The sequence below is a fragment of the Pyrgilauda ruficollis genome, unplaced genomic scaffold (assembly GCF_017590135.1).
Source record: "Pyrgilauda ruficollis isolate IOZ18807 unplaced genomic scaffold, ASM1759013v1 scaffold54, whole genome shotgun sequence".
In the NCBI taxonomy this organism is placed as follows: Eukaryota; Metazoa; Chordata; class Aves; order Passeriformes; family Passeridae; genus Pyrgilauda; species Pyrgilauda ruficollis.
This window is the reverse complement of record NW_024527044.1, coordinates 8,653,227-8,667,153: the sequence shown is the minus strand read 5'-3', so window position 1 is coordinate 8,667,153 and position 13,927 is coordinate 8,653,227. Positions and strand designations below refer to the sequence as shown.

Here is a 13,927-nt window from a genome sequence, read left to right as displayed (position 1 = left end):
CTTTACTGGGTGTAAGGAATCATAAAGAATTCTTTAAGTAATAAATGAAGTTGCAAGTACCCCTTTATATAAGTCAGTGTTTTGGATAATATTCTTAGAACTAACTAAAAAGATAAAAATTCATCCTCCCGTCTCCTGTGCTTGGCAGCAGAATTGTTGGTCAGCAGGAATTTGCAGAACTTTGTGAAAAATTGTTTTTTAGATAATTGCCTGTTGCAGACTGTCTAGAGGAACTCACATTTTATTTTTGGCATATTGCATTAAACAGTAGCTCTTATATTTTAGGCCTGATGTGGTGATTTATATATCCTTCAGTCCTCTGGTGGACATCCAATTTCCAAACTTGGATACCTTTCCTGAGTAACTAAAATTTTTAGTTCTCAGACAGGAAGAGTAACTTTCCAAGTCAGTACCTGTCCAGCTCAGAGGAAAACCCTAAGGTGATGATGGGGATGGATCTAAAAGCTTGCGCAGGAAAGGCTTTAAACTCATTCCCACCTGGATTTTGGGGTGAAGACCTTTGAACATCTTGGCTGTCCTTTTGATCAATATCCATGCACTTGGAGAAGGCTTGGAAACTTATCTAAAAGTTCAGAATCAAAGTGGAAGTCAGGTTTGAATTAAAAATACTGGGCTTTTTCTTTTATTGCGTTAAAACTGGAAGCTTGTTAACAGCAGCTCATTGTTTTGTCACTGATACACAGGAGATACTGCACAGATATTTTTGGATTTTACTTGGTACAGCCAGTTTTGCAGGGGGAAAATGCAGTTCCTTGATGGTGCAACCACAACTCTTGAAATATAATTTGGGGGGATGCTGCTGGCTCATCTTGGTACCCCAGCAGGTGGAACTCGAGGGATGGAAGCATTCACACCACAGAAAGATCTTGCACCTATTTTTAATTGACAGTTATTGTATCTTTAATTAATATTTGAAGGACATGTGTGTAAACATGGGTTTGTCTCCAATTGCTGCTTCTCTTACTTTAGAGTGCGACTGAATGGGATGAAATTAATGGACCATTTATTTGCTTTGAAAATAAAATGCGTACATAAAAATACATAATTACGTAAAATTACATTAAAATTACATGAAAATAAAATCACATAAATACAAACTTCCCTCCAGGAGTCTGAATGGCCAAATACAAAGAATCTTCCCAGACCTTTGAAACACAGGGTGAGGCGTGGAGATAGAAAAACGTGTTTGGAAATGATGGAAGACAGGGCTGGAATAATTCCTTGGATGATTTCTGGTTATCTCCTTACAACTCTGGGATGCAGTTTTGAGCAGTCAGCCTTGCTCTTATAGGGTCCCTTTGAATTTCTGAGCTGGTCCCTGGCCCCTTTGGACAGGAACAAGTGGATACTTTACAGTTCCTTGGCTGTAGGAAAGGCTGGAGAGCTCCTCTCAGGAAAACAGCTCCCAGAAAATGCTGCTGCTGAGGGGGTTTAGGGAATAAGCTGTATCATGTCTAGGAAGCTTCTGGATTAGAGAGGAGTTTGGGGGGGTTACAGAGTTTTTTCTGTGGATTGTCATTCCAGCAGGTAACACAGGTTGATTTAAGGAGGGTTTGGACAAACCCTGATGTCCACAGCCCTCTGGTGTTACAGCTCAGTCCTTTGGAATATAGAAAATATCTGAATGTGGGGGATAAATTGGTGGGTTTTCGGTATTATTTTGGCCACTTTGCTGCTGCTTCCCCCAGCACTGGCCTGGACCTTGTGCTTAATCTAAGCTCAGATGTTTGCTTCATAAGCCAGCTGTAGTAGGTAATGCATTTTCTTCTTGTTTCTGGAAGTGCAAAAACTCCATAATCAATCAGCTTTGAGAATAAATTGATGGCAAGTCTGCCTGTGTTGAGTACAGATGATTTGTTCCCAATTCTTCCCATCTCTTTACCTTCTGACTGGCTCACAGTTAGCAGGTTTCCTGCAGACATTGCCTGCATCCCCTTGCATTATATATGGAAAAAAGAAAGTTTTCAGAGAAGTTAGCAAGTGAAAATGGAGAATGTAATGGCAGCCAGAACTGTAGCCTTTGCTGCCAGTGACAGCTATAATTATATATGGGGCATGTACATTCTAGCAGATCCTTCCATTTAACCACCCTGGTTTAAGCAGAGACCAAATTTAGGATCTGAGCTTGGTGACCATGGTACTCACTAAATCTCTAATTCCATCTTCTGCCATTTACAGTCTTTCTCAAATGCTCAGTGAGACTTTTTTTCCTCTAGTTGTTCTATGGAACAGCTTTGATTTTTCTCACTTTGTGGTTATTTTAAGCTTCAGAAAACAATAAGAATGTACTTTTTTTCCCCCCTCTTTCCTCTGTGCTTTTATGAAAGCAGAATCTGTGTAGATAAAGCACAGTTGATCTGTTACGGATTACTGTTTCTCAGTTATTCTTTTGCTCTTGCATATCATGCCTTTATGTAGAAGAATATTTAAAGGTGCTGCGTAGAACAGTGAGATGAAAGATTCTTTGTGCATTGAAGAATTCTGGTGTCACAGGAGTCCACCTGTTCTCCCCTAACTTTTTTTTTTTTTTTTTTTTTCAAACAAGTTTATTTAAAGTGATTTTTAGTGCTTGGAAAAGCTGCTGCCTTTTGACAGCCTTCGAGATTGAAAGGCTGTCCCCACAGGTGGTGGCAGCGGCACCGTGGCCTGGAATTCAGGGCACAGGAGTGGGAATCAGAAGATCCATGTTCTGTTCTCATCTTTATCTCAGTTGACCTTGAGCCAAGTAGCAGCAGCTGAGGCTCAGTTTTCTGTGGGGAATTTTACCCCAGCTCACGAGGACATTGTTGTAAAGATTTGCTACTCGCTTAGGGAAGAAAAGACAAAGGATAAAAACTCCTTGCATCATCATCAAGCCACAGAGCTCGTGTCCATTCTGCCAGCCATGAGAATAATTGGCTGTTTTCAGGAGATATTACCAGCAGCCCGTGGAAAACCTTGGGTTGAGTGGGAGTTCTTTTTGTCTGTGGAAAATTGCCTCAAAGGGGCTGCCAAAGCCACGCTGGTTTCTTTTGGTGTGTCCTACATGAATGAAATCGTGGTGATTTCTGTGGAGAGTTGAGCTGGATCTGCCCAGAGATCCATTGGATGTAGCTTGGTGTGTCACATTGTGGTCAGCATGGGACAATTGATGCACCCATCCAGCCTGCAAAGCTCTTCCTCTGATTAAGCACCAGAGGAGTTTTCTTTTTGACCCTTTCAGGCCATCAGCTTAATTCCCAGAAGCTTCAGATTTAATTACCCAGATCATTACCACAGCATGCATAGCTGCAGATTTTATTAATGACCATAAAATTACTGAATCCTCTTTAAAATGAGTGTGGATTCCCAGCCAGAAGTTCCCTTCACACCTCAGCTCTAGTACTGGTGAATCCCACAGGTTGGTGCAGCACCTTTGCAAGTGCCACCTTTCTGCACCTGATTTCCTCCAGATTTACTACCACTAGTAATACCCTTCTGCAGTTCTGTCACCAAATTCAGCTGTTCTTGCCTCTCAAGTGGTAGCTGAGGTGAAGTTTTACAATTCTCAGAGCCCATTCTTGTACCTTTAGCAGCAACCTGACCTTTACACCTCTCTGTTTCAGATTCCTTCCACTCACTCTGCTGCCTTTGTGCCTATCCCTAAAATGTTCTTTAATCCATTTCAATTCCTTCTCCCTGCACAATACTTTATGACTTTGTAAATCAGCCTGAGTGGTACAAAATCAAATGCTTTCCTGAGATCCTGATAACTTATGTCCACTGTTTCACTCTTGTCTAACCTAACGATTTGGTCGTATAATAAAAAGGATTTCAGCAGATTTGTCAGGCATGACCTTCCTTTTATGAATCTGTACTGAATGTCCTCTACTAAATTATGCATTTCCAAATGTTCTGCAATTTTGGCTTTTATCAACACTTCCAATACATACCCACAGCTGAAGCTGGATTTCCTGTTCGAAGATTCAGCAGAACTCTGTCACAGCCCAATGAAATTCATCAGTTTTTCAGAAGCCTCCATCATACAACTTCAGCTTCTTGTCCTCATCTTACTGAATGGTTCTTTCTGAGAAAAAGTAGGTTTAGATTGGATATTAGAGAGAAATTCTTGGCTGTGAGGGTGGTGAGGGGCTGGAATGGATTTCCCAGGGAAGCTGTGGCTGGCCCTGAATCCCTGGCAGTGTCCAAGGCCAGGCTGGACAGGGCTTGGAGCAACCTGGGATAATGGAAGGTGTCGTGTTTTGAACGAGGTGAGCTTTAAACCACTTTTCTGTCCCAAACTATTCTGTAATTCTGTAAACACACTGGAATCAGTATTTTGGTTTATAGAGCTCTGACAGTCCTGAGTGCTCAGGAAATGCACAGGGTTGGTGTCACACATGGGATGAGCTGCTGAGTTTCAGCCCACTCTCAGGTAAGGGGGTTTAGGCTGATAGCTCAGTCTAAATTTGGTCTCTAGCTTCCTAAATAATTTCAGTTGAGACTGGAGGTCAGTTCACCTCTCTGTGCATCCATTTATTTTCCTTGCCTGTTTCCTAAAGAGTATTTTCCACTGCAGACTTGTGTTGCGCTTTTGGCTGAATATATATGTGTGAGGGGGGAAGGGAAACTCCAAATCCTCTGAGTGTTCTTGCTTAAAGCCCTTATGTTTGTGCTTATACCTACTTTGAACATATACCTTGTCACTTGGGCTATGCTTCCAAATCTGGATTTCTCTTGGAGGGATGTTCTGACCCACCTACTTTGCACTGCTGATATATTTAGCAAAGTTTTGCCGTAATAGTCCTCTGGTGCTGTCCTAAAGCTGTGACCTGCTCTGCTGCCTCTCTCCTTCCCTGGCCCCTTCCATGCGTCAAAAGCCAGAGTTCTGCACAGGACCAGGGGAGTGGCTTTAAACTGAGAGTAGGTTTGGATTCTGTGTTGGGGAGAAATTCATCCCTGTGAGAGTGGGGAGGCCCTGGCACAGGTTGCCCAGAGAAGCTGTGGTTGCCCCTGGATCCTTGGAAGTGTCCAAGGCCAGATTGGATGGGGCTTGGATCAGCCTGGGATAGTGGAAGGTGTCCCTGCCTGTGACAGGGGGATGGAATGGGATGAGTTTGAAGGTCCCTCCCAACCCAAACCAGCTTGGGAGTTCATGTTTCCTTATCCCCAAGCCTGGCTGATGCAAAGCAAAGGTGCTGCTCAGCCTGGGTAGATTGAGAGTGGCGCAGGAGGGTCCCAGCTGGATCTACAACTCCCTGACTGGAGGAAGCAGCCAGGTGGAGATTGGCCTCTTCTCCCAGGTAAAAACAGACAGGACAAGAGGAAATTTCCTCAAGCTGTGCTAGGGGAGGTTTAGATTGGCTCTTAGGAACGATTTCCTAAACAAAAGGGTGGTCAGGCATTGGAAGAGGCTGCCAGGTAGGTTTGGAGTCCCCATCCCTGGAGGTGTCCAAGGAAGGACTGCACGTGCCACTTAGTGCTCTGGACTGGTGACAAGATAGGGATCAGTCACAGCTTGGACTCAATGATCTTGGAGGTCTTTTTCAACCTCAGTAATTTGGGATTCTGGGATCCCAGTGCTGGAGCAGAACATGTGGGGATGGAGTATTAAGACTACAGGGAATGGTCTATTCTTTAGCCTGGACTCAGCTTTTAGAGCATAAGCACCCCTAGATCCCTGCTTGGGTCTGTGTCTGCCCTGCTTATTGAAAGAGAAGATTGGAGTTATGGAGATACTTAACTTAAAATTACAGAAGATGCTCAGTGTTATAGATTGGCTTTTCTTTAAAAAGCCAGGTTCTGCCTCCCTCCTCCAGCCTTCCTGTTAGATGTCATCCAAGATGGATTCCAAGTGCAAAAAAAAAAAAAAAGGGAAAAGAAATAAAGCAAGTGAACCTGCAGCAAGTGAATCATTCCTACTAAATTTAAACCACTTATTATGGGGAGGGAAAAAAAAAAGAACTCGGATTACAGGTTTAGCAAGCGTGAGCACATACTTCAGCGTGTATTGCTGGATTTGCAATTGCCAAACTACTGATTTCTTGGAACTCTGCTATTAGCATTGTTAAGCAGTGTTCCAGACAGTCACTCCTATAAATCCTGTTAATATGTTAAGCAGGAGAAGGCCTTTGAAAGAATAATATTTAGCTGGTGAGTGATCTCCATTTGGGTGTGTGGTCTGGGCTAAGGTAGGGGAAGTGACTGTGCTTGCTCTTGGAATGTGTGGCTGGAGCATCCAATTGATGTTTGCTTGAATGTTGCTGCCATTTCTAGTAGGTGCTTGGGAATATTTTATTTATTTTTGGGAGAAAAGTGTTTAACAGGGTGTATGAAGGGGCCAGGAAGAAAACTGGAGAGGGACTTTGGTCAAGAACCTGAGGGACACAAGGAATGGCTTCCCCATGCCGTAAGGCAGGGCTAGATGGAATATTGAGAAGGAATTCTTGGCTGTGAGGGTGGGGAGGCTCTGGGATGGAATTCCCAGAGAAGCTGTGGCTGCCCCTGGATCCCTGGCAGTGTCCAAGGCTAGGCTGGATGGAGCTTGGAGCAAGCAGGGACAATGGAAGGTGTCCCTGCCCATGACACAGGGTGACACTGAATAAGCTTTAAGGTCCCTTCCAGAGCAAACCGTCCTGTGATTCCATGATTCTCTAGCTCTTGACTTTGGAATTAATATTTTGTTTCACATAGCTTTGAGAGGACTCTCTGCTGAGATCAGAGTACCAGCAGCACCCACCTGCAGTTCAGCAGGGTGGGTGTCACACATGGAATGAGTGTCCGAGTCTCAGCCCAGTCACAGATCAGTGAGTTCCAGCCCCCTGGCCTGGGCAGGGACAACTCATCTCTGTTCTGCATGAGTCACTGGGTAGAAACAAGATGAAGTCTCTGGTATAAAGTCACCAGAGCACAGCTTCACCTTGGACTAAAAGCTCATCCTCTCCCTTGTGTCTGCTGCTCCATGTTCCTCTGCAGGGGTGGCAGAGCCCCTCAGGCTTTCTGGCAAAGCTGTGAAAAAGGAAACTTTGATCGGCCTCTTTGCTTGCCATGGATAATTCCTGTAGAGGGGAAGCTGATCAAAGTCCAGGTCAGCTGGGAGGAAGAAGAGGGGAAGCAGAAAGGGACCGTGGAGCCACAGATCGATATTTTCAGCACAACAGGTTGACAAGGGCACGGGGTGGAGCGAGGTGAGGGGATGTGTTTGATCTGTGCTGCTGCAGTGGGGACATGTCTGCCACAGCCCAGCCCTGCTCCAGCATCCCTGGCAGAGTCAGGATTCTCAGATAACTCCTCGTGTTCTGAAGTGAGCAGCAGATGGGTGCCCTGTGACCTCCAGCAGTTGTGAGCAGAGGGCAGACCCTGGTGACAATGCCCTGCTCTCAGCCTCCTTTTATGGCACAATTTTTATGTAGACTTTTTTTGGAGGTGAAAAAGAGCTGCATTCTTATTTTATTACAAGTAACCGAGGGCTTGCAGCATTTTTCAGAACACCATTTTATATTTTGTAAAGTTCCTACCAAGTTTATTGTTTGTACAGCATTTTATCACATTCCTTTTTGGGAAAAAGTAATGATGATCTTAAATCCAAAGCCTGTTTTAAAACAGATAATACTTAAATTTTATGCAGTGAATTTGCTATTGTCAAGCGATACCACTTTCCTCCTAATACTTTTTCTTGTGCCATACAGCAGTGCAAAAATAAAGGATTGTGAGGCATGACTTGTTTCTCTTGCTTGTTCCTGGTACAAGTGATGGCAGATACAATTCTAGTTTCTTTTTTTGGGTCAGCAACTGCGTTTAGGTTCTTGAACTCAATTCACCTGAATGTGCTTCTTGTATTGAGCATCTTCATTGGATTGTGTAGTTGCAATTCTCTGTCCCTGCCGAGGGTTTTACGTCCATGCAAATGCAAATTCCAGGCATGGGGGACCACTCTATGAAAAAATGCAGCTTTTGGAAGTGTTCCCTGATTTGGCACAGGAAAAGTTAAAATCAAGTCACATAAAAAGGAAATCAAGTTTGATTCAATCAACACATTTCAAAGCCCTTGTCTTGCAATTAATGTTCCTCTATCAAGGACCCAATGCCAAGTGCAGTTTCTGGAATTCACTAAAGAGGGTTTGGGGCATCTACAGAGGTGTTCCCTGGAGAGTCATGGATGAAGGAAGGTCCCTTCCTATCCAGTTGGATTTCTTGGAGCTGTTGTATCTTCTGCAGTGTCCCTTGTTGACCCTACCCTTTCCCACACAGAATCTATGAGTTTCCCACAGAATCTGTGAGTTCCTCTTCCTAGTGGACTCCTGAATCCCCTTTGGGACAAGCAGTCTGCCGTGGAGGTGGATTCATGGCGTGCAGACGTTGTGCTGGGCACTAGACCACCTCATTTTGCTAGGCGTGTCCAGGGCTCCTGTGTCCCTGTATCCCTCACAGAAAACTATCAAGATAATTAGTGTTAATGGGATGGTTTTTGGAGGAGTCTCTCATTTATTGTATGTTTGGACTCAAGGACTTGGAAGTCTCCCATCCATCAGTTTTGTTGGGATGGAGGTGTGTTCCTTAGAGTGGAGTTGAAGTTGCAAACCCTGCTGGTGTCATGTAGGGGCTTTAAATCTCAGTTCACTCCAGGGCCTGTCTTACCTCTGGTAGCCCTGTAGGAGTCAGGTAACTCCTAATTCACTCTTCCTCCCCCATTTCAGTGCTCAAAGTGATCTGAGGTGGCTGAGAACCTGTTTGATCCCTAAGGAAATGGGGTTGTAGCAGTCATTGGCTGTCCCTACTGGTCAGGAGTTTGTGCCTCGCTGCCACTCTTCTGCTGGTGACATTCACACGTCATTTCAGCTGGAAAAGCCAATTCAGGTATGTTCTTTTATTCCAGGCAAGCTTTTAGCCGTGTTTGGAGGGGTGAACATGCAGCAATCCAGGAGATACAGGAGTGTAGGTGGTTGGGATGTTAAGGCTGGAAGCTCATTTGTAAACATAACCAAGGTACAACCTGGGTGCTCTGCTCAAATGGGTCTGCAGGGGTGGCTTGGTGACAGAATTTCATTTCCAGCTGCCATTAAGGACAAAGCAACACTAAATAACATCCTTTTACTGGGCTTGCATTGCCTTTGATGGATCTCTGGGACTTCTGGAGCAGCTCAGGGTCCGTTCACAGATGGTCATTTCTGCCTTTCTGGAAGCCTTGGAGTTTGGAGAACGTCATGATTTTGTGACCTCAGTTTTTCTGTAGTAGGATCTACTGCCAGTCTGTCTCAAAATGCAGCCTGGCCTCTGCCTCGTGCTCTAGGAAATTCGAATAAATTTGTGAAAGGAGGTTTCTTTTGCATGGGATTTGGGAGGGAGAAGAAGGGAGAAACAGTTTTGACTGTGATCTTTGGCTAATTGTCCTGTGCAAATGTGCTGCGGGGCATATTGTAGGAGAAATCATTTATTTGCTTTTCTACGTTTACCTGTAATAAATGATAAGCTGTGGCTGTATCATAAGATTGAGGCGTTTGTTTTCCAAAGGGGAGAGGCTGCTGTCGATGTTTTCCCCTCAGAGTTCAGAGAAAAAACAAGATTCCATAAAAAAATTGTAAACTTGTTAACTTGACAAGGAGCTTCTGCATTCCCTCACCATAATCCCAAAATATGGCCTGCTGCAGGGTTGTACTGTGAAAGGTTTGGTAAACAACACACTCACAGTAAGAATGAAAATAGCAGTGACTGGAGGTGACTTCTGAGCATTTTTTAAAGCATTTTTATGTTCATAAAAAGTGTTTCCACTCACTGGCGCAGGTTGCTCAGAGAAAATGAAGTCTTAAATTTTGAAGATACTCAGGACATGGTCCTGAACAGCTGGCTTTGGTGGCCCTGCTTGAGCAGGAAGCTTGGATAAAAGGATTTCCAGGTGAATCTGGATGCTGCACGTCACCAAGCCATGGGGTGTGCTCAGGAGGTGGCAGTGCCTGGAGAAGGTTCCTAGCCTTGCTTCCCAGGGCACAAATAAAACACATCCTCGAGTCATATGGCAGAGCTTTTTTTACATTTTTTTTTCCCTAATATGCCTATTTTGGGAAAATGGGCTAGAGAGTCCTAGATTAGCTCCAGTATTTTGGACAGTAGTCCTACTTTTGTGCGTGTACCCAGAAGAATTTAAGTTTTGATACAAATGCAGTACCTGGACTTTTAAAAGCACTGGGTAAATAAGAGCCTGTCTGAACATCTCCCAGGAATAAAGGACTTGGAGCTGGCAAAGGAGGGCTGCTGTCTGGAATGTGAAGCCAGACACATTCCAAGTAGAAATTAAGTACAAATTTGTAGTGGAGAGGGTGATTAATCATCAGAATGAACTGGAGGGGATGGATCCTGGGTCTCTTGCTAGTTTTGAGGCAGGATGTCCTGGGACAGAAGTTAAACCAGGTGACAGCTTTACTTCACACTGACCTCAGTGTATAGAAGCCTATTAAATTCAAAATCATTTAGGTTGGAAAAGACCTCCAAACTCATCCAGCTGGAATGAGTCCCACGTTTGACAGATGCTTGTCACCCAGCATCAAGTGACACATCCAGCTGTGCCTTGGGCACCTCCAGGGATGGGGACTCCACCACCTCCCTGGGCCCATTCCAATGTTGAACAACCTTTTCCATGAAGAAATTCCTCTTGATGTCCAGACTGAACCTCCCCAACACGTTCATGTACATGTGTACACACGTGTGCACAGGGTCCACCCAGAAGACCTGACAACTCCTACAGACCTTAAGCTGAACATTGAGTAAAAGACCTAAATTTTTTAATTTTTACCGTTTCTAGGAGAGTATTGGTTTGTAATTATGCGTGGAGTTGTGGATCTGCCTTTACTGCAAGTTCAGCAGTGGTAGAACTTTGTTCTTAGGGCTGAGTTTCTTCACCAGCCTGGACCTTGGTGGTTCTGCATTTCAGGAGTGGTGTGACAATTGTAGTGGTGGGGCCTCTGCTGTGTTCAGCCACTGCCCTGGGTGGCTTTAAGCAAGAATTCAGCCCCTCTGTTCATGTTTTACTTAGGTCAAAATGTTGATGTTTGTCTTCCCCAAAGACAAAAGCTTTTAGTTTGTTATTTGTAAAGCCATTTTAAGAACTCACCAAGGAAGGTATTAGTGAAATACGAAATGATGGCTTTTAAAAAAAAAAAAAATTATACTGTGTGAGTCACTCAGAAATTAAAAGAGAAAATTAGTTTCTCTTCCAAATAAGTGATATCAGCCTCATCTTTACCAAGTGACTTTCTCCTTGCTTCTGCTGGGTGTTGTGGATCAGGGTGAACTCTACTTCAAAACATTTAATTGCACACAGTGAGAAATGAAGAAAACTGAAGGGGATCCCAAGAATGTATTAAAAATCAGAACTAAAATGAGAATGATTTCATGTCAAGTGAGACAAATGCAGAGTTGATACTCCAGTGCTTCACACTTCCACTTGTCCTTGGCACCGAGAAAATGAGATTTTTAATATCTGAAAAACAGATTGCCATGAAGACTCATCCATTGTAAATTTAAGCTGCCTTTATAGCAACTTAAGCTGGGGACAAGATTGTTCATTACATCTGATTCTACAACTGCAGCCATGATTTCCATATTAATAGTGACTTTTTTTTTTTTATTGTCTCTACCAGAAATAGGAAGGGGAGCTGGTTGTGTTTTCCCTGGGTTAGCAGATAATTTATTTAATGAATAATGCGAAAAGGGCAAAGGTTTGTGAGTTCTTACTCCCATATCACCACAAAGAGTGGTGACACCTGCCTTGGCTGCTGTGCTCAGACTGCTTTGGTGCTAAAAGGAGACTGAGGGAAAGGGGGATATTGAATGATGATTCAGAGTCAGGATTTGTTGCTGATGGAATTTATGTTGGTCAGGATTGAACTGTTTTGACTCAGATTTTAGGTGAAGGGTTTGCTTGTTCCCTGCCTGATGTGCCCTTAAGCTACAAAAGCATTGAAGCAACTTCTCACATGTGTCTGGGGGTGGGGAAGGTATTTCTGTGCCACTGAACTTTAGACCAACGTGGAGTCAAAGACTGTTTGTGCCCCTTTTCAATAGCGGCCGCTGGGGCTGGCAGCGCCTGGAGGAAGCACCAGCTTCCTCTCCTTTCTCTGGAGCTGGGTTTCCTTTCACCAGCCCTGCTCCCAAGGCAGACCTGAGCCTTCCCTGTCCTTCCTTACTTCGTCTGGGATGGTTTGTGGTTGTATTCTGAGTGTAGTAAACCTGCCTGGTACTTTAACATAGCAAAAGCAGAGAATTATCCCTATTTTCTCATGGATTTGCTGCTGTTTATTTCTGCTGAAATCCATTCGTCCTCTGTCTGCACTCACAGATCTGCAGTCTCTTGGAAAAGCTCATCTTCCTCCTCTAATCGCATCCCAAATTTGGTCTAGATCCTAATGGCTCTTCTCTTAAAACATCTGAGGTCCATACCAGCTTTTCCCTCTTTCATTGCTATCACTAATATCATCCTCCTGCCTTTGTCATCTCAAAACCTGAGTTACAGCAGCCTTTTCTTTGCTTCTCTTATCTCATCTCCTCATGTTCTACTTTTAATCCTGCATTTCATGATGATGGAAGACGATTTTGTTTTTCCTTTCTGGGTTTTCTTCTTTGCTACATCCATACTCCTCACCCTGGAAGCAGATCTTTCTCTGAGGAATCCAGTTCTTTATCATTAGCCCCTCTGACCTTCAGAAAGTTTGTATATATTCAGTCTAATTTGTTCCTCTTTGGAAAACAAAACAGCTCTCTGTATTAAAATTTGGCAAGAAGTCAGCAGCATGATCTCATATTTTTTTGTGACTGCCTCGGGGAATATGTTTAAAATGCAGTTAAGAGATTTGACAGAGGAGGGGCTTTGTGGGGAAGACTCTCTAAAAGGTTTGGGGTGGCTGACAGGGAGGGACCTGGGTGTTTGGCTCTTCCATCCATCAGTGGTTTGGTGTCACTGATTCTCTCCCAGCTCACAGAACGTGGCCTGTGAGGGTCTGCTGGGACAATTTGTCTTGGTCACCTCTTTTCCTGGAGAGAAAGAGGCAGCTCAGAGCCTCAGTGTGGGCCACATGAGTTCTTCTGGAAGAGCAGCAGCCAACTCTCAGCACCTCCCCTCCCTGGAAACACCCAGAGCTTTCCCTGACCACAGCTGGGTGGGAGAAGGCTCTTACGGACAGGCTTAAACCTCCCAGGAAAGCTGGTGGTCAAAAGCTGAGTGCTTCCACTTCTGGGAAAGCTCATTCAGACCAGCCTTTGGTCCTGGAAGTTCATGAGGTTCTTCATGGAGGAAAAAAGGGAGAAAACCACGTAGAGATGATATCACCATCCCTGGAGGGATTTAGGAGCCGTGTGGATGTGGCACTTGGGGACAGCCTTGGCAGTGCTGGGGTAACAGTTTTACTTGATGGTCTTGATGGAGGTGATTTTCCTCCTGTGCTCTGCTTTGTGAAACCTCATGTGAAATTCTGTGTCCAGCTCTGGGGTCCTCAGCACAGGGAAGACGTGAAGCTGTTGGAGTGAAACCAGAGTAGGCCACGGAGCTGCTCCGAGGGCTGGAGCCCCTCTGGAGCCAGACTGGGAGAGCTGAGAATGTTCAGCCTGGAAAAGGCTCCAGAGAGTCCTCAGAGCCCCTTTCAGGACCTAAAGGGCCTGCTCTCCATGGATTAGCAATCCACAATTGCTGATGTTACAGATGGAGCAGAGAAAATTATCCCTGTGCTCCCAGCTCCCTGTGCTGCTGTATCCACTCATTTTCTATCCCAGCTCTGCCTGGATATAACATCCTGCTTTTCTCTTTCCTTTTGGTTAATAGTTTGACTTTTGGAGCACTTTCAGTCCATGTTAGTTTGTGGAGAAAGACATCAGCAGTGATAGCTGAGGAAAATTCTATTAGGTCATTCCTCCTCAGAACACAGTACCTGTCTCCTGAGCTCTTTGCGGATGTTGGCCAAAT

At 44.4% G+C, this 13,927-nt stretch overlaps 1 protein-coding gene across 7 annotated transcripts in view; it reads left to right on the top strand.

Moving 5' to 3' along the window:
* The first annotated feature begins 8,745 nt into the window (after window positions 1-8,745).
* HMBOX1 (homeobox containing 1) overlaps window positions 8,746-13,927 on the top strand; it is a 62,588-nt gene continuing 57,406 nt past the window's right edge. For 4 of the 7 annotated variants that reach the window (XM_041480905.1, XM_041480904.1, XM_041480899.1 and 1 more), the window contains exon 1: window positions 8,781-8,835. The gene's annotated coding sequence lies outside the window, so the exon portion shown is untranslated. Of the gene's footprint in view, window positions 8,836-13,927 lie in introns of all 7 variants that reach the window. The other 3 variants (XM_041480906.1, XM_041480902.1, XM_041480898.1) reach the window with 2 other exon arrangements.